We start from the raw sequence: 26,738 nt of genomic DNA on the forward strand, positions 1-26,738 counted from the left end.
CAAGACAAAACAGGACTCCGTCTAACCCCACTGGCAGGGCCATTGAAGTAGCTGAATGAAAAGCTTTTTGAAAACACGGAGGGCCACATAAACGAGAAACGAGAATATCTTTTCTCAGTTTATAGTCACCACCAAATGTTCAGTTGTTACTTAGCTGTAAAAATTGCCTGAGTAATTTAAGAAACAGCAGAGATTTATCAGCGGCCCGAGGCCAATTGAAATAAACCAAAAACAAAGAATATGCCTTAGTGCCCATTGGGATAGTTTTTAAATGTAATTTAAAGTAGTTTTTCAGAATGTAATTGAGTATTGATGTGAATTTTAAAAAAATAAGAAAAACCTCTAATATACTACCACAAACTATCAAAATGTCGCTCAGCTTCATTTCTTGTTCTGAAGAGATAAGTGAATAGACATTTATTTGGATCCTTCGGTTGCAGTCAGGTATCCATCGTTAGTGCTCTTTATGGAATTTATCTATGTTTGGCTGTGCTGGGTCTCCATTGCTACATGGGCTCTTCTCTAGTTGCAGCAAGCAGGCGGTGCTCTTTGTTGCGATGACTTCTGTTGTTGCAGAGCAGACTCTAGGGCTCACCGGCTTCAGTAGCTAAGGTGTGTGGGCTCGGTTGCTCCGAGGCATGTGAGATCTTCCCAGATGCGGAATCAAACCCGTGTCTCCGGCCCTGGCAAGCGGATTCTTCACCACTGAGCCACCAGGGAAGCCCCTATCGTTATCAGTGTTGAGACCCCTGAAGCGTGGTTACTTTGAGTATAAGGCAAATGAAAAAGTGGCACGTGACGCCCATCGTGTTACCTGGGACGTCCTGGTTTTACGTCTTTGTCCCCTGTGTTACGACCCTGTTCTGATGTGTTGGTGTAAGTCCAGCTACTACTCTGTAAACCTTGGACCACTTCTCTAGAGTGACATTCTGTTAAGCATCCTCAGAGACGTTCCAAGGAGTGGATTATAGAAATTAAAAAAAAAAAAAAATCGAAATTTGTCCTAGTTCCAGAAAGAAGGAAAGCCAGAAATTTTGACAAAATTTTTGGCAAGCAGATCTTCTCCAGATGATTGGCTCACATGTGCTTCGCTGGCATCACAAACCCAACCATGGGTCATCAGTGCAGAGAAAGGCTTTATCCGGCTGGGTTCATCTGACAGCCCGGCAGAAGTTTCCTGGCACTTGACCTGTACTTAAAGCCATCAGCCACCACACAGTCCCCTGTTGGGTTGAAATGCAGTCCTCTATGGAGGAAACATCCCAGGGAAGAGACTGGACTCATTAAGCGTGGGCTCCAGCTTACAGTAGCAACACGAGCTGAGGAGCTCACGGTCTCTAGGAGCTGACGGTCTCCAAGAGTTGATCGTTAGGTCCATGGCAGCTGCTGGAATGTCAAGAGAAGGACCAAGGCCCAGCCCCCACCTCACACCTGGCATGTGCCTGCACGCTCAGTCACTTAGTTGTGTCTGAGTCTTGCGACCCCATGGATTATAGCCCTTGAGGCTCCTCTGTCCGTGGGATTTCCCAGGCAAAGCGGGTTGCCAGTTCCTTCTCCAGGGGATCCTCCCAACCTAGGGATCGAACCTGTGTCTCTTGCATCTCCTGGGTTGGCACGTGGGTTCTTTACCACCAAGCCACCTGGGAAGCCCCAGCCCTGGGCACAGGTGACACAGACCTGCGTTTCTTCCCCTCCTTGCTGCCATGAGAAGGGTTTACAAACCCATGTTGGCTCCCTTGCCAGGGTTTATGAAGGCTTGCCAAGTTCAAGCAGTCATTGAAGGAGAAGAACAACTAATTAGGGCAAGGTTGTCCCAAAGAGACAGGGATATTTTCTCGGAAGTTGCCAGAGAGGATGCAGGTGTTTGGATGTGTTTCGTGGCGAGTGGTTTGAAAAGTAAGTAGTAATTTCTTTTGAAGATGTAAAGAGATAACTGAATTGCAAACTCATGAAATTGGCCGTCTCAAAACGGACATCGTTTTCTTGTTGTGTAATACTTTCTTATAAATAGTCGATAGTCAGGACTCTGCTCAGACTGTCCTGGGACCTGTTAGAGTTTGGTTTTTAGTCCCCCTGTCTCCCAGCCAAGCCACTTAGGCGAAGAACACTGAGCCCTGTCCTAACTTCAATCAGCTTTACTCTGCTTTGTATCCATCATTATCAGCAGGGCTGGCCAAGTGCCGTTGTTCTCGGGGGCCACAAGAGTTCATTTACTTTCATAGTTCCTTTACCCACTGTATACAAATGATAAATGGACCTACAACTTGGAAGTTTTCAGTGACCTCTTTCTCAGTGTATGTGTGATTAGGGGGAAAGGAGGGAGATACTTGAAGAGAAAGAGGTGATTTAGGATCAGCTTGTGTAAACCCTGATATTTGTATCGTGACTAACACTGGATGGAAGAGGTTATTTCATCTTGAATTATTATTTGTAGTGCAGATCAAGCTTTCCTTCAACACCCATTGTAATTGCAGGGAGAGATCCGTTCCCAGGGCAACATTTCAGTTTCCCAAAATGTGGTCTTGATGTTGACAAGAATCTGGCTCTTCAGAGGTCTTAAGAAATCTCGAAGGGCCTCAGACGTCAATCAGGAAGGTGGCCCCTGAGTTGACAGGAAGTGGGGTTCACTGTAGAGAGTTTCTTTCCAGGGAGTTCTCGTGCAGATCCAGAGGAGGTGGTATCTGGCACACCCCTCATTTAGCCTGACTCGTTGGTAGTGCTTAAAATTGTTTCAGCACAAGGCTTTCCAAACAAAAGCTGTATATATTAGGTTTGAGTCTTTTCAGACTCTGTCCATGGGGCAGAGGGCTGCAGGGTCCCCTCGGGGATGGGGAAAACCTGACTTCTATTCAGTTTTCTACTAGTACTGGTTTCTACTAGTCCATCTCACTTGACGGATCCTCATGGGGATGAGTTACAAGCTAACTCTGGGGTTCCTTGGTGCTAACATGTCTGGTTTGGGCTGTTCAGGCCAACTTATAGCATGTTATAATCTGTTGTTTCGCTAAGACACAGGTATGAACAGCCTTGACCCCAAGGCAGGTGGGTGGCCGTGTGTCTTAGGTGGTGAGTGGGCTCTGGGGACTGCAGTCACCGTTTCCCCGTTCAGCTTTTTTCTACTCATCACCGAATACCTGCCTTAGGGTAAATTATATACGATCATGAGGCTTGTAATTTGGGGGTTTGCTGAAATGTGCCATCACCAACGTCTGAGGTCTTCTGTGAAAAGGCCCAGAACTCGACAACTGGATGAAATGTGGATGCCATGGGTACCATTTTGTGAGACGAGTCCTGAGAGCGTCCATGTCACACTCCCTGGTGAGCACACGAGGGGTCTCTGGTGGGGTACACGTCAGCTCTCAAGCACTGCAGGTCAGGGACATCCTTATCCCAGATCCTGGGCTTCCGAGGAGTATGATTATGGAAAACCACACAGCTTTCAGATACAATCGCCTCCCTTTCTCCTGTGCTTTCGGATCTGCCCAGGCCAACACAAACGCTCCTGAGATTGTGCTGTGTATGTAGACAAAGAATGTCTATTAGTGGCTCATTATCTTGGGTCATGTTCAAAAATCTCTGTGAGCTTGTTAAAATAAGACACTGTGCCTTCCTGAAAACTGCTATTCTGTTAAAAGAAACCAAAAAAACCGACATGCAGTACAAGTGTCGTGTTTCTCCCTGACCTCAGAGTTGTGACTTGAGGCGCTGAGGGGAACCCAGGCCCAGGTTGGTGTAGGTTGGGTATGGACTAGCTGGTGGGGGTCTCAGTGGGTCCTCTCTGCTCTGGGGGTTGAATTGTAATGTGACCCAAGTTGTTGCCTTTCCTGCCACCTCTGTGGCGGTGGAGCCCCACTTCCTGTCTTTATCATTTTAAGAGCTCGTGAGAGAGAGATTGAAATGAAAATAGATGGATGTAACTGAGATAACCTATCAAAATAGGCATGAAAGCAGTTTCTAGTTGTTGTTTAGTTGCTAAGTTGTGTCCGACTCTTTGTGACCCCAAGGACTGTAGCCCACCAAGCTCCTCTGTCCATGGGATTCTCCAGGCAAGAATACTGGAGTGGGTAGCTAGTTCCTTCTCCAGGAGGATTTCCCAATTCAGGAATCGAACCCACGTCTCCTGCGTTGGCAGGTGAATTCTTCACTGCTGAGCCACCAGGGGAGCCCTAGTTTCCAGTTGCGTGCATGCATGCTAAGTCTCTTCAGTCATGTCTGACTCATTGCGACCCTGTGGACTGTAGCCCGTCAGGCTCTTCTGTCCGTGGGATTCTCCAGGCAAGAATACTGGAGTGGGTTGCCATGCCCTCCTGCAGGCGACTTTCTAGTTCAGTTCAGTTCAGTTGCTCAGTCGTGTCCAACTCTTTTCGACCCCATGAATTGCAGCTCGCCAGGCCTCCCTGTCCATCACCAACTCCCGGAGTTCACTCAAACTCATGTCCATTGAGTGGGTGATGCCATCCAGCCATCTCATCCTCTGTCGTCCCCTTTTCCTCCTGCCCCCAATCCCTCCCAGTATCAAGGGTCTTTTCCAATGAGTCAACTCTTCGCATGAGGTGGCCAAAGTACTGGAGTTTCAGCTTTAGCATCAGTCCTTCCAGTGAACACCCAGGACTGATCTCCTTTAAAATGGACTGGTTAGATCTCCTTGCAGTCCAAGGGACTCTCAAGAGTCTTCTCCAACACCACAGTTAAAGAGGATCAATTCTTCGGTGCTCAGCTTTCTTCACAGTCCAACTCTCACATCCATACATAGCCACTGGAAAAACCACAGCCTTGACTAGGCGGACCTTTGTTGGCAAAGTAATACCTCTGCTTTTGAGTATGTTATCTAGATTGGTCATAACTTTCCTTCCAAGGGGTAAGTGTCTTTTAATTTCTGGCTGTAATCACCATCTGCAGTGATTTTATGCCCCTCCAAATGCACATGAGGAGTAAAAGTCTTTTCTTCTTTCTTTAATTTTATTTCACTTTTCCTGGTGATGCTTTGAAATAGCCAATTCCTGATTTTAAATGTTAATTCTGGATAAGGAGATAAAGCATATAGAAAGTGAAGTGAAGTCACTCAGTCATGTCCGACTCTTTGAGACCCCATGGACTGTAGGCTACCAGGCTCCTCCGTGCATGGGATTTTCCAGGCAAGAGTACTGGAGTGGGTAGCCATTGCCTTCTCCAGATAGCATATGCATGCATGCAAAGTAAAGACCTCAGGGAGGGCAGCTGAGCCCACTCAGAGGGGCAGCCTATGTAGGAGGCCAGGCGGGGTCCCAGGTGTGTTTTTTCCAGCTGCCTCTCCCCTTCAACCTTGGGGCTGGGAGCTGGGTGTTCCTGTCCTGAGAATCTCCATGGTCACCTTTCCTGGGTTCGTATGTTTTGGCATCCAAGGAACGTGAGGGGCTCATCATGTCGTTGACTAAGTCACGTCAATTCACTTCCACTGGTCCAGTTTGCAAATTAAAACGAAGAAAAGCATCTGCTCAACTGAGTGGCCATCTAGTCTGTCCAATTGTCAGACAGCTGAGGGCACCAGATTGAATTTCCCTGAAGCAAAATGGATATGTGAAACTTGAAAATTTCTAAAATGGATGATTGTTCACTTTTCAAAAGTTCCTTTGCCCTATAAAAGATGAACAGGAGGATTTCTTTGAACAGCAGCTTCTTCCAGTACTCTAAAAATAAGATGTAATTAAGGTCCCATCTTTCTGGAGCATATGTGATACATAAAGCTGGCATGCTGGTAAAAAATGTTGAAAGTCTTTTAAAATTAACTTTTTCAATTAGTAGAATTTTTTATCTGATGGGTTCAATTTTGCTAGTAGATATATACCTATCTAGTAGATATAGTTTTTGCTCTGGACTGGGGGAGGGGAAGAATACATCCTACTAGTTTGAAGATGAAAAAGTTAACAGTGAGGGCGGTTGCATCATGTGACCTGCCGCTCATTAATCTCACAGTATCTCTTCTTGGGGAAAAAAATGTCAAAACCTTTTAACCTTTAAGCTAGCAGGAGTGATGTGTTGAGCAAGCTGTTGCATAAAATTCATAAGCATTTAGCGTCAGCCCCCAGCCTAAGGGCTTCCAAGGAGTTGAGCTGATTTTTGCCAACGGAATGAATGTCATAGGACGGTTTTATATAAGTTGTCTAGAATGATTGAAGGTTTAGCTGGTAGACATTATACTTCCAGGATGACTGTGTGGACTTCTTTCCCTTATGTTCATGCAGCCCTTCATTCAATGTTGAACGTCCATGGAGAAGCCCCAGGCCAAGGAGTCGAGATTTCACAGCAGCAAAGACAGGCCTTGGCCCCGCTCACCCGGAGCCCACACACCCGGCAGCGCACGGGCTCCTTTGACAGCCCTTTCTTTTCCTCTTTCTCCTTCCTCTGCTTGTTGTCTCTCCTACCCACTGTCCCAAAGCTCAGGGGGTCAAAGTGCAGACTTGTCACATGTAGGTTGTTAACACAATTTGGTTTTGTTTTTGTTGTAGCTCAGCAAGGGCATCAGCTTTGACTTGAAATATATGGAAGTCCTGATTCCTTGCTGTTTCTAATTTTTACTGGAGTATAGTAGCTTTACAATGTTGTGTTCGTTTCTGCCGGACAGCTAAGTGAAGTAGTATACGTGCCGATTCCTTGTTGGCTTGTGGTGATTCTGTTTGAGTAGGAGTGGCCCAGGGAGAGAGAAAGGTGTGGTGGGGAGAACATTGGGAGGTGGAGGAAAAAGGAGGCTAATTAATAATTTGGCTGATGGGAGCAGGTGGAGAAGGGAAGGGTCCTGACTTTGTCGTGGCCAGAGTAGCACGGAGCCTGGGGTAGAATCACTGCTGCCTCCATGAGCAAGGCGAAAGGGAGCAGGCCTCTTTCATTTACTTTTTCAGTCAATCACAGAGGTGCTCATAACCCAGACAAGGAGGGCGAAGGCGATGATTAGGCCAAGGCTCTGCCAGGGTTGTGGAACTGGGGGCCTCAGCCAATGGAGAAGCTTCCAGGGAGGCAGCCGTCAGGTAGAGTGTTTTCGATGGCTGCCTAAGCACCGTCAGGTGGAGAAGAGTGAAGAGCATTCCGCACAGAGGGGATGGCAGACGGCAGCCTGGTTCCCAGCGCCTGAGCATCGGTGAACATCTCTGCTCTCCGCTTGTGTTCCCGGGGTTCCCTGAGAACGTGGCTGGCAGAAGGGAGACTCCATGCCCTTCCTGCCCCTTCTGCGATGGACACTTCCAATGCAGTCCCGCATGCCCTCCCCACGGTTAGCCTGGCTGGTGGGCAGGAATCTCCATTTTACAGTTGAAACTCTCAGTAGCTAAGGAACTTGCCCAAGGATTGCATATTCAGTGGAGAGCAGCTTCAGAGCTTCCAGGGCAAGTGTCAGGTTCCAAAGGGCACACTTTAAACCAGAATTCTGAACCTCCTTGCCATAAACGAACTCTCTGGAGGGTTCTGCCAGACCCTGGGCCCAGGGACCCTGTGCCTCCCACCCGCCAGCTCCCAGGAAGTTGGATTTCAGCACTGTTTGCAACAGCTCAGTCCGTCTGTGATGGTGCAGAAATCTCTGTTATATTTGGATCATTCAAAAGTCTGTGTTATATTTGGGTCATTCATGCCAAGTGGCACAGTTTTTCCGGATTTAGTATCTGAGCGACTTGATTTAAATGAATGCGAGACATCGTGGGGTATACAGGGTATGGAAGACAGGAAACCTGAACATTGTCTAGACGCCCAGCCTTTGTGTGCCCCAGGCCAGTGTGAAGTCCCTGCGCTTCAGGTTTCTGATGTTCAAGGATTTTGTGCCCTGCCTTTCCCAGGGTCTGTTTTAGCGCTAATATGGTATATATGATCCTTCTTTCCATCACATTGGAATTAAGAAGCTTCTTTGGGGAATCCAAAAAATTTGTATGCATCGTATATGTGTGGGCATGACACATGAAGCAAAACGTGATCTCAGTTTAAGAGAGGAGCCTTGCATATCCCCCGTCATAGGAATGAACTTCTCTAGTAGGAAGGTTTTTTATTTTTATCTATCTTTTATTTTAATTATGCTTGGTTCTTGGGAAGACCTGACTTCATACTGTTCTACCCTAATAGGACGCGTGTGGCTCCACACATTTTTAGTAGGCTTTTAACTACAGAACAATGAAACATTTAGCAAATTATGGTAGAACATGTCTGCACACACTGCTCCTTTTAGATCTGTGCCAGCCATCCTGCTCCCATATGGGCTGACCAAGTGGATCAGCTGGACGAGGCAGATGGGGGCCTGGCATCCCTGAATAACTCTGGCACCTTCCCTTCAGCGTGGTAGGGCAGGCTGGCTGAGGTCTGGATCTGAGAGTGTTTTCAAAGGGCCTGGTTTTCTTGGTATTGCTCCATCTCCTCCTTATTTAGCCCACTGGTGGTTAAGCCATGAGTATCAGTGCCAGGACAGAGCACTTCCTGGGTAGGTTTTCTGTCCTGTGGTTTCACAATCGCGTGCCTCCTGCTTTGGGGGAGAACAGCAGACAGGACGGTGGATTCCAGTGTGCCAGCTTGGCTGATCACTGAGCTGCTCTGGTGAGAGCTTTACTGGGGGAAGAAATGAAGGCCTCAGAGCCTCTGTTATAGACGCTCTTTCTCAACTGTAATTTATAGAGAAGTGATTCTTCAGGCTGTAGGCAGGTTTCAGCTTGCTCCTGTTAGTAGGTCATTTGGAATCCTGTGTACTAAGTCACTTCAGTCGTGTCCAACTCTTTTGCAATCCTATGGGCTGCAGCCTGCCAGGCTCCTCTGTCCATGGCATTCTCTAGGCAAGAACACTGGATTGGGTTGCCATTTCCTTCTCCAGGGGATCTTCCCGACCCAGGGATCGAACCGGCATCTCTTAAAGTCTCCCGCGTTGGCAGGTGGGAGCACAGATCACATTTACTTAAGGAGGAAAAAATGGGAGATAGAACAGAAGCCTCAACACTGAAGTTGACCTAATTCCTGTTTCTCCGTGCCGTTGGCCCACCTGTGGTCATTCCTGCTTGTCCTTACCGCACCCCCCACCCTCATTCTGTGGCCCTGCATTCATGGAAGCCTGGCCCCTATTTCCAGAGCCAGGTTTCCATGAATAAGAAAGGGCGTGGCTGCTTTGGGAGCCCTGGGCCTCCCTGCAGGGCTGGTCCCTCTGCAGCCTCGTGACCCACGGGCCCTGGTACGGGGTGGCCATTCGCTGTGTGGAGCTCAGGTATGTGGGGGATGCATTCTGCATGAGGTATGAGTAGAAAGGCAAGTAATTGGGGGCGGCACACACGTAACTTCAAAGTCAGTCTCGGCCACTATGTAGCTGTGTTGTCTTTGAGAGGTTATTTCACTTCCTTGAACCTCATTTGCTAGTATGCATCATGGCATTAATGAGTTTGCCAGACTGTTTGCACAGATTGAGACCTGGACTTGGACTCACATATCCAAGGCCTGGACTTACATATGAAAGATCTCACTTGCCTATGTGAGTGACCTGCAACCCAGTGGGTTTCTGCTGGGTGAGGGTTGCCTCCCAGTCAGCTCACCTTCATTGTGCCCAGTTTATAAAAGATTGCATTTCAAAATTAAGGACAGTTGCAGCAAATGCATCATTTATGGCAGCTTGAGCTACAGAAGCTCAGATGGTAAAGAATCTGCCTGCAATGTAGGAGACCCAGGTTCGATCCCTGGGTTGGGAAGATCCCCTGGAGGAGGAAATGGCAGCCCACTCCAGCTCTCTTACCTGGAGAATCCCATGGACAGAGGAGCCTGGCGGGCTACAGTCCATGGGGTCACAAAGAGTCGGATACGACTGAGTGGCTGACACTACTAGGACTTTCACAGTGACCTTCCAGGTATAACTTACACCTCCAGGCACTGCTGTCTCTCAGTTTACTTACAAAAAAAAAGAAGATCTTTGCACCATATTCTCATTGAAAACTATGGTGCTTGGCCTCCTACTTTATGAAATTATAGCCAGTGTTAAGGGTGATCATGTAGCCCACTGGTAACTGTAAAGAGTGATCCCCAAACGAGCAAGAATGTGGTTCACAAAAACTCTCTGTTTAAGGAGTTTGGAGTAAGCGTACCTGCCTGCAGTGTCTCTTGGTTGTTGGTCTCTGGAGTGGCCGGTGTCTGTCTGTGTGACTAGGTTTTAGATGCAGGAGCTCGTTTTGGATTTGACACGTAAAGATGGGGCTGCATCGCACGCATAGACACTTCTGCCAGTGGGCACCGCAGCGGTGTGGCCGGGAAATGAGCGGGAACTGGGGAACCACAGATGCCAAGGCTCTGAGTTCTGGCTCTGCTATTTGCTGGCTGCTTTGTAAATGACACTGGGCAACGCGCTTCTCCCAACCCAGCTGCTTTGTGGAGGTGCTTCGATCTAGTTTGTAGGGTGTTGTTTATGAGACAGTCTATGAGGCGTAATTGTAGGAGCAGAAGAGATGAATAATAGATGAATAGTGCGTTCATCCGTGTCAGCGTTACCAGCCAGAGGCAGCACGTGGAGGAGAAAAGGCTGGTCCTCCTTCTACCCAGTGACTTGGTGACTCACATACCCGTGCAACGCCAAGCAGGTCCCTAACCCTCAAACTGCAGCCACCTCTCGTGTCAGCAGGGCTCCCCACCATGTGAAGGGGCTTTGAAAATTAAAGCGCTTTCCAAACATGAGCTCTGTGGCCATCCTCTGGTCTCTCTGTACTGTTCCTTGATGTTTCCTTTTTCATCTTGACCTTCACCAGTGGATGGATCGGGTTACAGGCTCTTGAAACGATTCTATCAGACGCTTATGATCTATGCTAACACATCCCAGAAATCCATGGTCGTGAAAATACTTGCCAGAACACCATAATAAATTTCACTCACTGTTTGTTTACTTCAAGTTTGTTTGTTAAGACAGAAATATTTATTTCTCTTACTTGGCAACAAAGAAACCCAGAAATTTAGTCTGTAGATGTATGTGCATGTGTTACTAGATCATTCTCATGGGTCTACACTGGACGATTTGAGGAATTTTGTGTCTTTTTCCCTTTTGCTTCCTATTGTGGGTCTCCGTGCCTTTTATTCTCCAAATGCTGATTTGCTCCAGATAGCAACCCTATTGTGTTACAATCTGGCAAATCTTACCCAGATTTAAGAACACAGCTCTGTCCCTTTAGAACTTGTAGCTTATTTTCATTGTCATTTTTCATTCTTGAGTAGCTTTTAAGTCAGTTTGAAGGATAAACTCATTAGCAAAATACTTGGAATACTCCAATAGATGATATCTCGATGCCAGTTTTGTGTGAATCATTCACACATTTCATAAAGTTGTATCTCCCCTTATGCCAAAGCCACAGTAGAAAGATTAAAAAAAAATTATTGAGCTATTTTTTGTCATGCATATAATGCCATGATGCCTTAATATATTTATATACATATATATTTATAATGTAATAATGACATACTGTAATAGTACTGTAATAGTATGAAATGATATAAACAGTTGTTTCAGCATCGTCTAAGTTTTACCAGCCACAAAGACACAAAGATCAAATCAAAATTGCTAAATACAGTCTTTCAATTACTGAAGCTTTTCATTTTGTTGCTAATAGCCCTAAATTTCCAAATATTGACCCTAATTTCTGGTTGAACCTAGGACAGCTGTGCAAGTCACAGTAAACTTTCCAGCCCCAATTCACTATTGTTTTAACAAGGCGTGGTAAGGTGATTTGCATGGTGGTTAAATGCATCAGTTTTAGGGTCAGACTTTCTGTGTCAGGGTCCCATGTCTGTTCACCAGTGTGGATATCTTTGTAAACCTATTTGACATATTTACTTAACTAGTCCAACTAATTGGATTTTAGGTTAGGTACTATGCTTCTGAGCTTCCCCAGTGGTTCAGTGGTAAAGAACCTGCCTGCCAATGTAGGAGACACAGGAGACAGTCCCTGGGTTGGAAAAATCCCAGTCCAGTATTCTTGTATTCCTTTTTTTTTTTAATATTTATTTAGCTGTATCAAGTCTTAGTGATGGCACTCAGGCTTAATTGCCCTGCAGCATGTGGAATCTTCCAGGAACAGAGATTGAAACTGCATTCCCCACATTGCAAGGATTCCTCACCACTGGGCCACCAGGGGAGTCCCACTCCAATATTCTTGCCTGGGAAATCCCATGGACAGAAGAGCCTGCAGGTTACAGTCCATGGGGCCACCAAGAGTCAGACATGACTGAGCAACTGCAACAATAACAACTATGCTCTTACAGAATACATGCATGTTGTTATATTTATTAATGATTTTTTTCAACTTTTACAAAGCTATGTCTTAATTTAAGAAAACCAATAGGTACCAAAAAAAAAAAAAAGACACTTCGTAGATTTTAAGACCGTAAATGATGTGGAAATGTGTATTTCCAGAATTTTACACCCCTCACATCACCATTTAGGAAGATTTAATTGACTGCAGATATTAACATATATGTTGAAAAATTCCCCAGTGGTTCATCGGGTTCTCATCACCAATCTAAACCAAGACGGTAGGCACCCCAGGCATAGATATTTTGAAGCCTACCCATTGCCCACAGACTGAAATGGTTCTGCCTGGTTCTGCTGTTTAAGGACCTGGGAGGGCAAGACCACATGGACCCACTCAAAGTTAGTTAGTGGCTTTCTCGTTAGACTGCATCCGTTGAAGTCCTCTTAGTCTACATGTGACAAAACTAAGGCCCAGCAAATTTAGGTGACCTTAGTTACTGGCAGAATCACGTCTGGAGCTTGGGCAAGCTGACCTCTGAGACAGGGTCTCTCCTAAACCATTCCCCTACGAGGAGAGAGCTGAACACCCTAGTTCTTCCTGCTCCACTGGAGAAAGACATGGCATTTTAGAGCACAGAAATTCATCAAACATTGAACCATGGGCTGTTTTATTCACTCCATCTCTTCTTTAGGAATTATCTTGGAAAAAAAAAATAGAAAAAGTTATTCCGTTGACCAGTGATGACCAGTTATTGTTCCTTCTGTCAACAGGCAAGATGATGAATGAAGTCCTGGCAGCTTCCAGTGTCCCAGGCCTTGTAGACATAAGTGAGACGTGCTTCAAAGTTCCCATGTGCACCACATCGGATCTTGTTTAAGGAAGCGTTAAAAGGAACCCACCGTTACTATTGAAGGCTCTGTGCTCTCAGACATTGTTTCTGATTGAATCCAGAGGTTGCAAGCATGCCTCCCTGTATTACCTGTTGGAGCAGGTTTAATTTTATAAATTTTAAACACAAACTCTATGAGTTTCTAGTCCATAATTGTTCTTTTTGAGGATCCACTCAGATGAACAGTATTGCATCTGTAAGAGATATGCACTTCCACAGGACCAGAATTTTTTTTGTTTTTTTTTTGGAATATAAATGGCAACAAGCTCCAGCTGTAGCATCATCCCGTACCAGTGATGAGAAGGACAGATTGCAAGGAAACTGTTCAGGGAGAAAATGTCATGTTGTGTTGGAACTACAGATTACTGGAACCATAGCTGTAGTAAACTAAGGCTTTTTTGCTTAAACACAACATGCAAAAACTGTGGTTCTTGACTGGTGGCTTTCATCCATCGTTATGAGTCATCTCCTTGGACACGCAAACGTTGAACTCTTCCGTTTTTATTAAAAAGGAAAAGAGATGCAGTTTGAGAAAATCCAGGTTCAATGTAGTCTTCCAGGTATCTCACCCCAGCTTTCGTGTCCTGATCTTATGAACAGCAGGTACCTGGTGGTAGGGGAGAAGCCTAGGGAGAGAGGAGGGAAGGGAGTCATCCCATTGTATCATAAACATACTTTATAAGTACGTTTTTTAATCACTTCTTATTCAGGCAGAGATTATAAAAATTTGTTGCAAGTATTCAGACCAGGTTCTGGGTTTTGGAAATTATCAGTGTTCACAATACCTGCAAGGGGTGGGGGGTTGAAAAAAAAACCCACAAACTCGAATATGAACACTCTTTACACTTAAAAGAATATTTTTATCATTCTTTTATTTGTTTTGGCTCTGTCACGAATTAAAGTGCTTGGAATGCTGTATCTGTGGTCTCTTGACATTTAATCAATGAGAACCTAACACTTTCACAGTATGCTGTCGCTTTGGACATTCATAATAAAAATTGAAACGGATTCTGGTCGGTAGTCGTTTATTTTGCTCTGTAGCTTAGTGCCTCTTCCGTGGTTCGTCTCTGCCTGTCATCCAAGCGCTTTGTGTGGCCGCATACCTTGACATAGATACACGTACATAGTAAGGCTTTGCCTGTCATCCGAGTGCTTTGTGTGGCCGCATACCTTGACATAGATACACGTACATAGTAAGGCTTTGCCTGTCATCCGAGTGCTTTGTGTGGCCGCATACCTTGACATAGATACACGTACATAGTAAGGCTTTCAGTCCATCAAATCACTGTTCTCTGTATTTTGACAATCACTCTCTCTTTGTTGAAAGGCTGGGATATTTTTGAATGCTAAGTTAGATTATGCATTCTACAACACAGATTAAAGGTAATTCTTGAGGACTCTTAGCTTTCTGCAGTTTCTGATTATACCACATTTTCTATTAAATGCATTATAATATATTTTGATATTTTCTGTTAAATAAGTAGGTAATTGGAGAAGGCTGTGGGCAATCCAGCTATGAGCTTTTCAGTCACATCTTGTTGGTTTGGCTCTGCCCCATGTGTTGTGTGTTAGAGTATATTTTTATGTATTCCATAATATTATAGTAAATTAAGAAACTCCAGTGAAACCCACACACGTGAGCCTGCGTAGAAGACTTAGACCTTGCCTGGCACTTTCACGGCATTTGATATGGAAATAAGAAGAAAAGGTCCCTTTCCTTTTTTTCTTTTGTAACTAAACCTGCAGTTGGCAGATACGCCATTCATCTGTCTCCCACCTACCATCATCCCCCCAGAAAGGAACAGCAAGGGTTGGGAGATAAATGTGGACGTTCTAGTGCATATTTGAGCGAATGACGTTGGGACTCTTCAATTAGGGGAAGGGAAACCTAGCAGGAGGTTCTGGGTTCTTTGCAGTGGGTGGGTGGCAGGAGAAGGAGTGGAATAGTGAACCAGCTTAAAAATAGGATCATTCCTTTAGACTGAGTTTTGTACAGTGTTCTCACTTAGCTGGAGGTGCATTTCTGTGATCAGGCGTCCATCCAGGACCCAGCTGTTACAAGAGTCGTCTTTTCTAAAGTCCCAAGACACTATAATAAGGTCAGAGGTTGATGCTTTTGTTCCATGGATGAATTCCCTTTTCCGAAGCCTCTACTACCCTCTCTCTTCTGAGCATCTGGACCTGCATCTTTCTTTGTGAATCAGCGTGAATATTTACCAGTCCGCACTGCAACCCTGCCTTCAGTCAGCGGCAAAGGGAAGCTTTCAAAAGTCACTGTTCTCTAGGGACCTAAGACATTTTGAGCTGGTTTTAAAGACAGTATTAGGTGACTTTGACAAACTGAAGCTATTCTGTATTTACACGATTAGAAAGAATCCTTGATGTGGGTTGTTTAGTTTTATCAGTAGATGCTGGATTCTCATGTGAATTCTAATACTCAGGTCTCGTTCAGATGAGACGGGTGGTCTTAAGCAATGTCTTTGTGGTTAATAAATTCTTCAGAAAGAGGAAAAAAAAAACCCTAAACGTCTGTTTCAGAATGGTTCCCTGCATGGGAATTACACATAGATGATTACTTATTTTCAAAGCAATCTGTGTTTTAAATGATTGAAGAACACAAGTAGTTAAGAAAGCAGTTGAGTTTGATGCTTTAGAAGAAAGCCTCTTTCTGGTCATTTTTAGTGATTTTTCCTAAATCTGCTATTTCTACATCCATTTGTTAAAATTGGGGAATATTCCACACTATTGTGGATGGCATCAAATCACATCATTTTTACGGCTGGAGTTTCCCTCGGGGGACCGCTTCACTATGACCAGGAGAGGAGCCTGGTGCAGTGTTTAGACTGGGCATATTTATTGTTTTATAGATTCTCACTGCACCTTCTGGTGTCTAGAAATGTTATGTTTACTTCTTTTATTTCTTCTGAGGTATACATCTCTTTCAAACATTTTTAAAAATACCATAGCAAATGAGTCTACCTGTGGGCTATCAGGAAATAAAATGAGGGACTTCCCTAAAGGTCCAATGATTAGGACTCCGAGCTTTCACTTCAAGGGCGCAGGTTCAATCCCTGGTTAGAGAACTAGACCCTCCAAACTGCACAGTGCAGTCAAAAAAAAATGAAGCTTATTTTCACGTTCTGGTGTTACTGAAAAAATAAATTATGTATTTTTTAATCCAAACATATACAAATCAAATATAAACGGTTTAGGAAAGAAAATTGTAAACTAGAAAATATATATATACACATTTAATTATCTAAACTGTTTATATACAGGCCCAAGTATAATAGTATATTTTCTAAAAAGATAATATGAATACAAATTTTTAAATCCACTGTACAATCCACAATCTAGAAGTAAGTGTGGCTGAGTCTAACAGCTTGTGTGGCTGGGAAAGAAATTGATACGCCTTTTAGAATTTTGCTTGGATAATCATGTGTGGGAAGATTATTACTGAGTAGAAGCAATTGCCATTCCAAAGATTTTTAAAAAATTATATGAAGACTGAGCCAAATTCTTATTTTATATGATCTTAAAGGATCCTTCCTGAAGAGTTGCATTAATATTTAAAAGTCTCCCACAAAATATCAAGCAAATGAAAAGCCACAGCAAACAAGACAGTCAGTGGTGGGCACCTCCCTCCTTCCCACCACATCATTCCTGCCCTTCCATTACAGACAGGAAAAAGAAATAAGCTAAGAAGGAAGAGGAAGTCATTTTCACCAGAAAATATCCATGTTACCCAGAGTTTTGCTGTGCCTGTGTAGATGTAAGCATGTGTACACACTTCACAGGCCTGGAGGCCAGGGCAGAGAGAACTGGATTCATCTAGACCACAGAGAAGTTAAACTTGCCAAGAGGAGGCCTGGCTGGGCAAGTTCAGGAGGCCCTGGGCAAGGAGACAAGCTAGGGTCCTGCCACGAGAGCTGGTGGGGAGACGTCTCCCCAGAAAACGACCAGCAGCTCCAGAGATGGAGGCCCCCACTTGTGTGCTTCGGCCAAACTGCAGCTGAAGCCCTACCTCCTTCACACTGTCTGACTCCAACTAAGTTGGCTTTTTACTAGAATGTTAGATGTGTGTGCCTGCTTAGTTGCTCAGTCATGCCCAACTCGTTTGCAACCCCATGAACAGTAGCCCACCACGTTCCTCTGTCCATGGGATTTCCCAGGCAAGAATACTGGAGCAGGTTGCCATTTCCTTCTCCAGGGGATCTTCCTGACCCAGAGATCGAACCTTAAAAGGATATTTTTATTTGCCAACGTCTCCTGCGTTGGCAGGCAGATTCTTCACCACTGAGCCACCTGGGAAGCCCAGAATGTTATACATTTGTCTCCAAATACGAATACTCCTTTGTGATCCAATGCGTATTTATTCAGTGCTCACAGAACTGATTAGTGATCAGAGGTGAAGGGATGAATGAAAATGACGCTTCTGCCCATCACTCGGATCTGCCAGTTAGGAAGGCAGGCAGGTGTGCATTGTCTGTTAAACAGAAGCTGAATGAAAAGGAGGCCCACGTGGGTGGGTTTCAGCCAAGAGTTTCCCTAAAAATGACCACTTTTTTTGTTAGCTCAACTTTGCACTGAAGAAGAAAGAAAACAGTTCTTACAATTTATCTTTTTCTGTTTTCTAGCCAGTGATAAGCTTATTGTTTATTTGGTTTTGAGAATCTTGGGTTTATATTTGCTTATAATAGTGAGCCATGCCTAGTCAGAAATATACTGTTTCTAAGGACTTACCTGATTTCTGTCGCCTGGCAGCAATGTTTAACGTTTTGGTTTGAGATTGAGATTTCACAAATAGGTTCTCCAGCTGGAGACTCCTCACAGCAGATCCTAAACACGATCATTCTTTTTTAAAATCCCTAAACTTTAGCAAAGAAAAGTGACACCATCCACGGATGCAGTCATTAAATTTGACCCAAGAAGTGGCAGGTTTCAGCTGTCAGTAGACGGGGCGAAAAACTCAAACTACTCTCAGTGACTTTGGCTTTACAAAGTGACAGAACTGACTATACAAAATGACCTTGAGAAAGTATACATAGAGCACGAGAAGCTGTTTCTGCATTCAAATTCAGAGTTTCTTGAGAGATCTCTCTTATTTCCAAAATATATGTATATTTCATGAAAGGAGGACAGACTATAATGAGAGGGTGGGTGGAGTACGTGGATTCTTCACCCACGTCTTCCCTGGAGGGGGTTTGATCTCCCTGGGCCATCTGAGCTGTACACAAACAACACGCCTGGCCTTCCGGGTCCTTGTCACCGTCAACAGACACACGGAAGTAAGTTGACTCAGAGTTCTCAGTCCAGTGAGAGCATGCTTAAGAAGATGTTGTTATTAAATACAAAAGAGGAAAACAAAACCAATAGCAAATCAGTGAATTGTGGATGCCATCCATCATTAGCTCACGTCTTTATCTGAGGCAGGAAAGTGAAAGTGTTAGTCACTCAGTCATCTCCGACTTTTTGCGACCCCAGGGACTGTAGCCCACCAGGTGCCGTCTGCCGCCCTCTTCTCTGTTTACAGTCCGACTAAAATTCCGCAGGATGCTTAACTGGGCCATCAAAATTTTCACACTGAGTTTCTGCAAGATGGTATCACAATAAGCTCTCATTTCCTAGCATAGTAGGGTATTGAGGCTTTTCCAATGAACCTCCTGTTTTTAAGGAATTTGAATGTATTTGTTAAATGTGCTGTGCTTAGTTGCTCAGTCATGCCCAACTCTTTGTGACCCCAGAGACTATAGCCTGCCAGGCTTCTCTGTCCGTGGGGATTCTCCATCCAAGAATACTGGAGTGGGTTGCCATGCCCTCCTCCAGGGGATCTTACTGACTCAGGGATGGAACTCGGGTCTCCTTCACACATATGCCCTACTGGCTATAACCCTACTGTCTTTGCTGATGCAAATGGCCAGCAGAGGGCTCACCTTACCAGTGATGCCAGCCACAGAGCCTGGTATACAGCCTGGTATACAGCTTCTAACATAAATAGAAAATAACAAAACAGTCACTCCCCTAAAAGCAAAAAGGAACCCCCCTTTAAAAGAAGAGTTTTACTTAGTGCATTTTTGTTCAGCCCTTACACATGGAGTCACTAAACACCAGCATCCCATTGGAGTTAGTTGTGCTTGCATTAAGAAAGCTTCTCCTCTTATCGAATCTCTTCCTTTGCCTGCAGAGAAGATTGTGTGTTTCCTTATCTTGTGTCTCCTCAGCTACTTTCAGTTCAGTCTTCACTTTGCTCCATCTTAGTCGTTGCTTGATTTTCATGTAGCTTATTTGGCACCTGTACTGGCAAGCCGAAGGTGCCCCCAGATGCTAACATGGCAGTTCCCAAACGTGTCTGCACTTTACAATCACCTGGGGGGCTTAAAAAAATTAGCTGAGGCCCGCAGCCATTCCTGAGATCTGATTTGTAGGGTGTGCCCTGGGCACTGGGAGTTTTAAAAAAGATCCCCAGGGGTTCCTACTGTGCAGACACGTTTGGGAACTGCTGGGCTACAGGGAAGGAAGGAAAGGATTGGTGAGCCGGAGCCTGAATCCGAGCCCTGACTCCTGTCTGTTGTGCGAGCTGGGGTAAGTTACCTAACCTCGCCCAGCCCTGACTTCCTCGTCTGCAGAGTGGAGATAATCATGCTGGTGATTTTCTCATCTGTGTAGTGAAAATATCATGTACGTTACACCATCAGTGACAACGCGCGTGATGTGTCTGGCACAGGAAATAGTAGCTGGCGTCATCTCTCCCAAGGGTAAAATAACGTTTAGTCCACTTCAAAGACAGTGAAACGCCCTGTGGATGATTAAGTGAGGTTGGCTTTATGAAAGTGAGAATAGGTAGGGTGACAGGCTCGCTGCCCTCACACTTGCCTTTTTTTTTTTTAACCCCCCACCACCCACAATTGAATTGTTCATCTGTTGCTAGCTTGTTGGAAAGAATGATGCAACCTTATACTCAGAGATAAGGCCATTGTGTTCGTCTATTTTCCCAGGATGGGGTGAGTCTCCCTAGAGTTTTGTGACTAGGATCTGCCCGGCAGATCAATCCGAGAAAAACTGGGAAGTGAATGTTTTTGGAAAGGCCAGCTGGACTCCCTGGGTTGGGTGGGCACATTCACTGATTAGAGCTGGCCCCGACGTGGTGGGAAGTAAGGGGGTGGGTCTGTCATTATGTCCCCACACCGTGCCTGTCAGCTCCTTGGTCCTCAGCGAGTTAGAGTCTAACCCCTGATTGTAATTTTTAATCTAAGAACTCTCTTCCACTCCTTCAATCTTTATTCACTTCTTTTTTGTTTTGCCTTCATCTCAAGAAAACAAAAATTAACTTCACAGAGAAAGTAAAGATCAATCATGTGAATGTATGGCAAAAACCACTACAATACTGTAAAGTTATTAGCCTCCAATTAAAATAAATAATTTACAAAAAAAAAAGAAAAGAACCGCAAACACAATGCCTATTGAGATGAACGTGGTTCCTGCATGCAGACCCCAGGGGCCGGAATGGGGCGGGGAGAGAAAGACTGTCTTATTTTGCCAGGTGGCCCCGGGGAGGTGGTCTTTGTGGAGGGAAGGGGAGGTGAGTGGTGTGCATTCCCCCGAGATAAAAATCAGAGGAAGATTGAATGTCAGAGCCCAAAGGAGCCTGAACAATCATCTGAACCCCAGGGGTCCCTAACTGGGAGCAGTCTGAAAGTATACCGGCATCATAGGCAGATGGAAATGTGTCTTTGATGGGGGCCATGGCTTTTCAGCAGATTTGCAAAGAGCTTGGTAACCCTCCAGTGTGAACCAATTTTACTAATAGGAGAATGGAAACAAAGAAAGCTGTTCAAAGCTCCCAGGCCATCACAGTGGGCACAGACTGGCCCATGGACACAGGTGGCCATCCTTCTCCCCCAGCTCCGTTCCCAGGTTTCACAGCAGGTTTTAAGCGTCATTGGTGGGGGGCGGGGGGTGTGCATGTGGTGGGGGGAATGTTTTAGCCACAGGTTCTGCTTGTTCCCCATTTAGTACAGCCCGAGCCAGCACCAATGTGATACACAATGAGGTTCCCACTTTCCTGTAACCAGGGACGTTGTGTCCCAAAGGCACTTAAGGAAGAAGTCAGGGCTGCTGGAGCTGCTGAAAGCCCCTATTTAACCTGCAGGAAAAGATTCGGTCTGGCTCAGAGTTTTAGCAGAAATCAGGCCTAAAGGAATTCAGCCCACAAATAGGGGGAAGTAGGTGTCTTGGTCTGTCCTGCTCCTATGGATAAAATAATACCATCGACTGGGGGGTTATAAACAACAGAAATGTATTTCTAACCGTTCAGGAGGCTGGGGAGTCTTAAGATCAAGGTGGTGGCAGGTTTGGTGTCTGATCAGGGTCATCTCGCTGAGCTCTCATGTGGGAAAAGGGAGAAGGCAGCTCTCTGGGGTTTCTTGTTCATTTGTAAGGGCTCCACACTCACAACCTCATCACCCCCCAAAGGGCCTCCATCACAATGGGGATTAGGTTTGTTTTTTAAAATGCCAATATCATTTTAATAGACATAAAGGTGAATTTATTTTTTTAATTATTTTTAATTGGAAGATGTGTGTTAGTCACTCAGTCCAACTCTTTGCAACCCCATGGACTGTAGTCTGTCTGGCTCTCCTGTCCATGGAATTCCCCAGGCAAGAATACTGGAGGGGGTTGCCATTCCCTTCTCCAGGGGATCTTTCTGACCCAGGGATCAAACCTGCATCTTCTGCATTGCAGGCAGATTCTTTACCGCCTGAGCTACCAGGGAAGCCCCAGTTGGAAGATCATTGCTTTATAGTGTTATGTTGGTTTCTGCCATACATCAGCGTGGCTCAACCGTAGGTATGTCTCCTCCCTCTTAAACCTCCCTCCTGCTTCCCACCCCATCCCACCCCTCCAGGTTTTCACAGAGCACCGGGTTTAAGCTCCCTGTGTCATACAGCAAATTCCCACCCGCTATTAATATAATCTATTAACATATAATTGATGTGATATAAAAATGTATATAATATCTATTTTACGTATGGTAATGTGTATGTTTCAATGCTACCCTCTCAATTCGCCCACCCTCTCCTTCCCCCCCATATATTAATGCACTTATATGGTATCTAGGAAGACGGCACTGATGAACCTATCTGCAGGGCTTAGGTCTGTAATTTATGAATTTGGGGGGATCCAAACGTGGTCAATCACAGTAGGCAAAGACCTACAAGAAAAGGGTGTTTCGTGTTTCCTTTTCCTTCTTTCATGTAGTTTCACGAGGGCTCCTTAGTCACACAGGTTTGGCAGGATGGAGCCGTCTGACACCTCTCTGTGGGGTTCTGTTAGACCAGATACCAGCAGGACTACCCGGTTATAGTAAGACTGTGGTTAGAGAGGAAATGTGAGCACACCGTCAGTACTCCCTTCTTGTGGTTGGAGCTGTAGGTGGGAGGATTTCATGGGATCCAGAGAATGCCTTGTGGGAAAGGCTTTGAGGGGACCCTGTGCCCCCCAGGAGAGAGTACAGCCTAGTGGTCAGCAATGCAGGCTCCGAAGTCGATTTTGCGGAGGTTGTAAATCCCAGCTCCCACATGCACTCGTGTTTAACTTATCTTCCTGTGGGCCCTCGCCTGTCTGTCAAATGGGAACAACTGTGCCTAACTTAATGGGACTATCTTGAGGACGAAATGGGAAAATGATTGAAAGTGGATTCTGGGTCTGACAGATCCCATCTGTTTATTCTGTTGAATGTATTCTGCATTGTAAGATTATATTGTCACTTTCAAATTATCTTGAAAACGAATACTTCTAACTACATGAGGAAGGAAATCAGGTCTGATCATTCAAGTTCCAAGTTGATGATGAAAATAGGAGACTCTTGAATGACCGCCTCCTATTTTACCTCTTATATCAGCTGCTGTGTCATATGATTGACCTCAAACTTCTTTTTCTTTCTTTTTAATATATGTATTTATTTGGCTACACTGGTTCTTAGATGCGGCATGTGGGATCAAGGTCCCCAATCAGGGATCAAACACAAGGCCCCTGCATTGGGAGCATGGAGTCTTAGCCCCTGGACCACCAGGGAAGTCCCTCAAACTTTTCCTGATTTGTTTTTTATTTTCTCAAGTCAAGAAAGAATATATGCTTGTTATAAATGATTCTAACCAGTACAGGAGCTTATAGACTAGTCCATATTTTTCTAAAACAGCTACTCATAAACTTTCTAGGTAGACTGGTCTGGCCCAGCCCTCCGTGTGGAAAAGCCTAGAAAATATCCTTGATGTGCATCATTTTTACACGTGCCTCCTGACCTAGCCGCATATCATGGTTTCCTTGTGACACATGTTTGAGGAGTTTTGCGCTCCAGGAAATAGTGTATCAACAGGATTACTTCCTGCTTTAGAACGTGTCATAGCCGCTCCAGCTGTGTTGAGCACAGGAAGCGGACTTTGACGGGAGAGGAAGACCTGTGCCCCAGTTGGGATGTGGAAGGAAGGAGCGGGGAGATGCAGAAAGCTCTGGGGCGTGGAGAGTTCTCATGGAGGCAGAGAATTTTGTGTTAGGTCGCTGGAGACAGTAGGAGCTGACTGGGAATGTGGTGGTGGGGACCGAGGCCAGGCTATCCCCAGAGAGGGCTGGGCTGCTCCTAGCACGACCTGAGCCTTGTACAGATACAGAGGGAGCCCCATTGCCTTGAGGATACACAGCACAGTGAGAGGAACCAGAGCTGGATTTCAGTCCTTGCTCACCCGGCACAGGTGCTCTTGTGCAGTGTGCAACGTGAGCAACTGTGCTCAGCAGCCCCAGGAGAGATGCGCGAATTCAGTCATTTCCACCCCCACCCCCCTAGTCAGGGAGAACAAGGGTAACCCTGAGGATCAGGATCCTGTTCGTTTAGGCCCAGGTTGTGGAAAGGATGTGGGAGGGTGGAGAAGGTGCTGGAAAGATGGAGAGGTTGTGGATCTTCCTGTCCAGAATCTGGAGAGCATCCCCTTCAAGCTTCTCCAGGGCTCTATGGACATTCATAGCCTCTGTCCCCGCCTTCCCAGCTGCCCTCGCACATTCTTTGTACGTTCAGGCCCTCCTCCCCTCCTCATTCGAAGTCCCCTCACTCCCTGAGCCCTGGGATCTTGATCTTGGCTGTGAATGGCCACAGAGTGACCTTCCACAGGTTGGGGCGGGAGAGGCTTGTCTGGAGCCCAGCAGAGGGAACACCGGTCTCAGCTTCCTGATGCCCAGCCTTGTGTTGGGGGCCCTCTGGGATGTTACGAGTAAATGAAGACAAGGAGCAGAGTTTGGGTCCCCGCCCCGCCCAGAGCAGCCTTCTCAGCCTCTGGTTCGGGGTACACCAGCTGTCAGTTTCCCAGGCTGCCTCTGTCTTTGATGCCTGCCTCCTCTTATGTGTCATCTCCCCTCTGTCTCTTATGAGGACTCTCGTCTTTAGATATAAAGCCCACCCAGATAATCCAGAATGATCCTATCTAGAAACCCTTAGCTTCCCTACAGCTGCAAAAACCCTTTTTGAAAATATGATCCCATTCAAGGGTTTCAGAGGTTAGGACATGGATGTATCTTTTGGGAGCTACCATTCAACCCATAGCAACCATGATCCCAAGCCTGCCTTTGGTCCTGATGTATTTCTTGTATTTTCCTTAGGTCGGCCACTGCCTTGACCCCTGCACTAGGTAGAATATGAAGTATTCTAGAATATCGCTTGAACGGTGCTAGGACACATTGACTGTGGAATAGAATTCCGTAGAAGGGGAGGGTCTAAGCTCAGGCCCAAGAAGTTGGTTTAAGGAAAACCTTAAATTTCTTGTTTTCCATCCTGGTTCCTAATCCAGACGACCTCCGTCTCTTACCTGAGTTACTACAGTACCTTCCTAACAGGCTTCCTGCCTCCAGCTTTGCCTCCTTCAATTTCCCTCCACACCACCGTCAAAGTAGTGATCCTTCCAAAATGTAAGTCTGACTGTGCAAAGACAAACACATCACACACGGAGACAACCCGCATGCCCGTTCCCATTGCTCGTAAGAATAAAGCCCGGATCCTTGACCTGCCCTGCACTGGCCGCCTTCCATCCCCCGACCCCAACCCCGAGCTTAAGCTGCACTGAGGTTCCCCAGCCTGCGAAGATGCTGTACCCCGGGCGCTGGGTTGAGGCTTGGAGGCTCATATTTTTATTTTGAAGGCTCCCAGCTTGTATCCTATCAAACATTAAAATGCACCCACGTGCCACATTGAATATTTTGGGGTGCAAAAAATATTTTAAAGGTTTTCATATTTCAAGTAATTTTGGAAAGGTTGGATTCTGAGTGACTCCTTTGAGTGCATCAGATTTCTCAGTCGTCTTGGGGAATCTGATCAAGCGAGATAATCTAAACCTGCACGTTGCTTTCCAGATACAGTTGAAGATTTATGACTGCTAGGCCCTAAGGCGGTTGCCAGAGTGCTTTGTTTCATTTGCATTTTATTAAACAGAAAAGTCAACTTGGCAGTTTCCTCGCATATTTGGGGGGACAGTATATTTTTTCAGGCCTCACCCCTTTCTCTAACCCTAGCCTGGCCACCTTCTGCTCCATCTTCAGATCTCGCCTTAAATGTTAGTGCCCTGCAGGGAGCCTTCCTGACCCTCCTTCTGGGTCAGTTCCCCCGTCCCATTGTCTCATAGCATGGAGTCACTTTCCTGCAGAGCACACCTCAGACTTTAATTTCAGGACTATCTGTGTGACCTGCTCTTCAGAGTGTCTTTCTAGCGCCAGACAGATGGTGAGTGCCACAGGTCAAAGGTCATGGCTGGCCTGTCCCCATCCCACCCGGCACCTACCTCGAATGGTGGTGACTCAAAAAAATTGTTAGCGTTCTTTTCCTTACGTGCCCAAACTGTCTGACCACACTCTGAGCATCCCTCTTGACCTTTTGTTACATTAGAAGAGAATCTGACACTATTCATGACCCTCTGGAGCGACTTAAAATGATCCTGTGTATGTGTGCTCAGTCGACTCTGTGACCCCATGGACTGTAGCCTGCCAGGCTCCTCTGTCCATGGGATTCTCCAGGCAAGAATACTGGAGTGGGCTGCCATGCCCTCCTCCATGGTATCTTCCTGCATCTCTTAATGAGGGGTCAAATCCACACTGGCAAGCGGGTTCTTCACCCCTCTCGCCACCTGGGAAGCCCCTAAGGGCACACAGCTTGAAAGTTCAAACCAGGGAGACGTGTGATCTAGAGGTTTATTCAGTCTCAACTGTCTGAACATGGACACTTCCGCAGAGAGAGTACACGTCCCTGGTCGTGGCAGATTGGTCACCGTTAGCCTGAACCCCAAGCCCGGGGCTGACTATCTTACAGAATTCTTGTTCATCCCCATCAGTCATCTCCTGTGAGCAATCCTGAGAGGCAGGGTGTGGAAGGGACGTGCCCTCTACACAGTGACTTGTGAGGCACGAGCTGTGTGCTGTCTGGGGAGGACTTAGCTCTGGACCTGGAGCACGGGAGCCTGTAGACCTTTGCGGCTGCGGTGCCCTTGGGCAGTTCATACGGAGAGTGCGTGCATGTCGGTTTAGTCAGGTTTTATCAGTGCCTGATACTCAGTCCCAAACGCACTGACATCACTTGGTACCTTGGCCTCTGTGTGGCCCAAATA

At 45.9% G+C, this 26,738-nt stretch overlaps 1 protein-coding gene across 14 annotated transcripts in view; it reads left to right on the forward strand.

Moving 5' to 3' along the window:
- Window positions 1-26,738, forward strand: part of SCAF8 (SR-related CTD associated factor 8) — a 221,559-nt gene that overhangs the window by 136,887 nt on the left and 57,934 nt on the right. For 3 of the 14 annotated variants that reach the window (XR_011568540.1, XR_011568538.1, XR_011568537.1), the window contains exon 21: window positions 12,983-25,053. The exons of the other annotated variants lie outside the window; for them this stretch is intronic. The gene's annotated coding sequence lies outside the window, so the exon portion shown is untranslated. The remainder of the gene's footprint in view (window positions 1-12,982; window positions 25,054-26,738) is intronic. 14 annotated transcript variants of the gene reach the window in all.

This window comes from Bos indicus, chromosome 9 (assembly GCF_029378745.1).
Source record: "Bos indicus isolate NIAB-ARS_2022 breed Sahiwal x Tharparkar chromosome 9, NIAB-ARS_B.indTharparkar_mat_pri_1.0, whole genome shotgun sequence".
Taxonomy (NCBI): Eukaryota; Metazoa; Chordata; class Mammalia; order Artiodactyla; family Bovidae; genus Bos; species Bos indicus.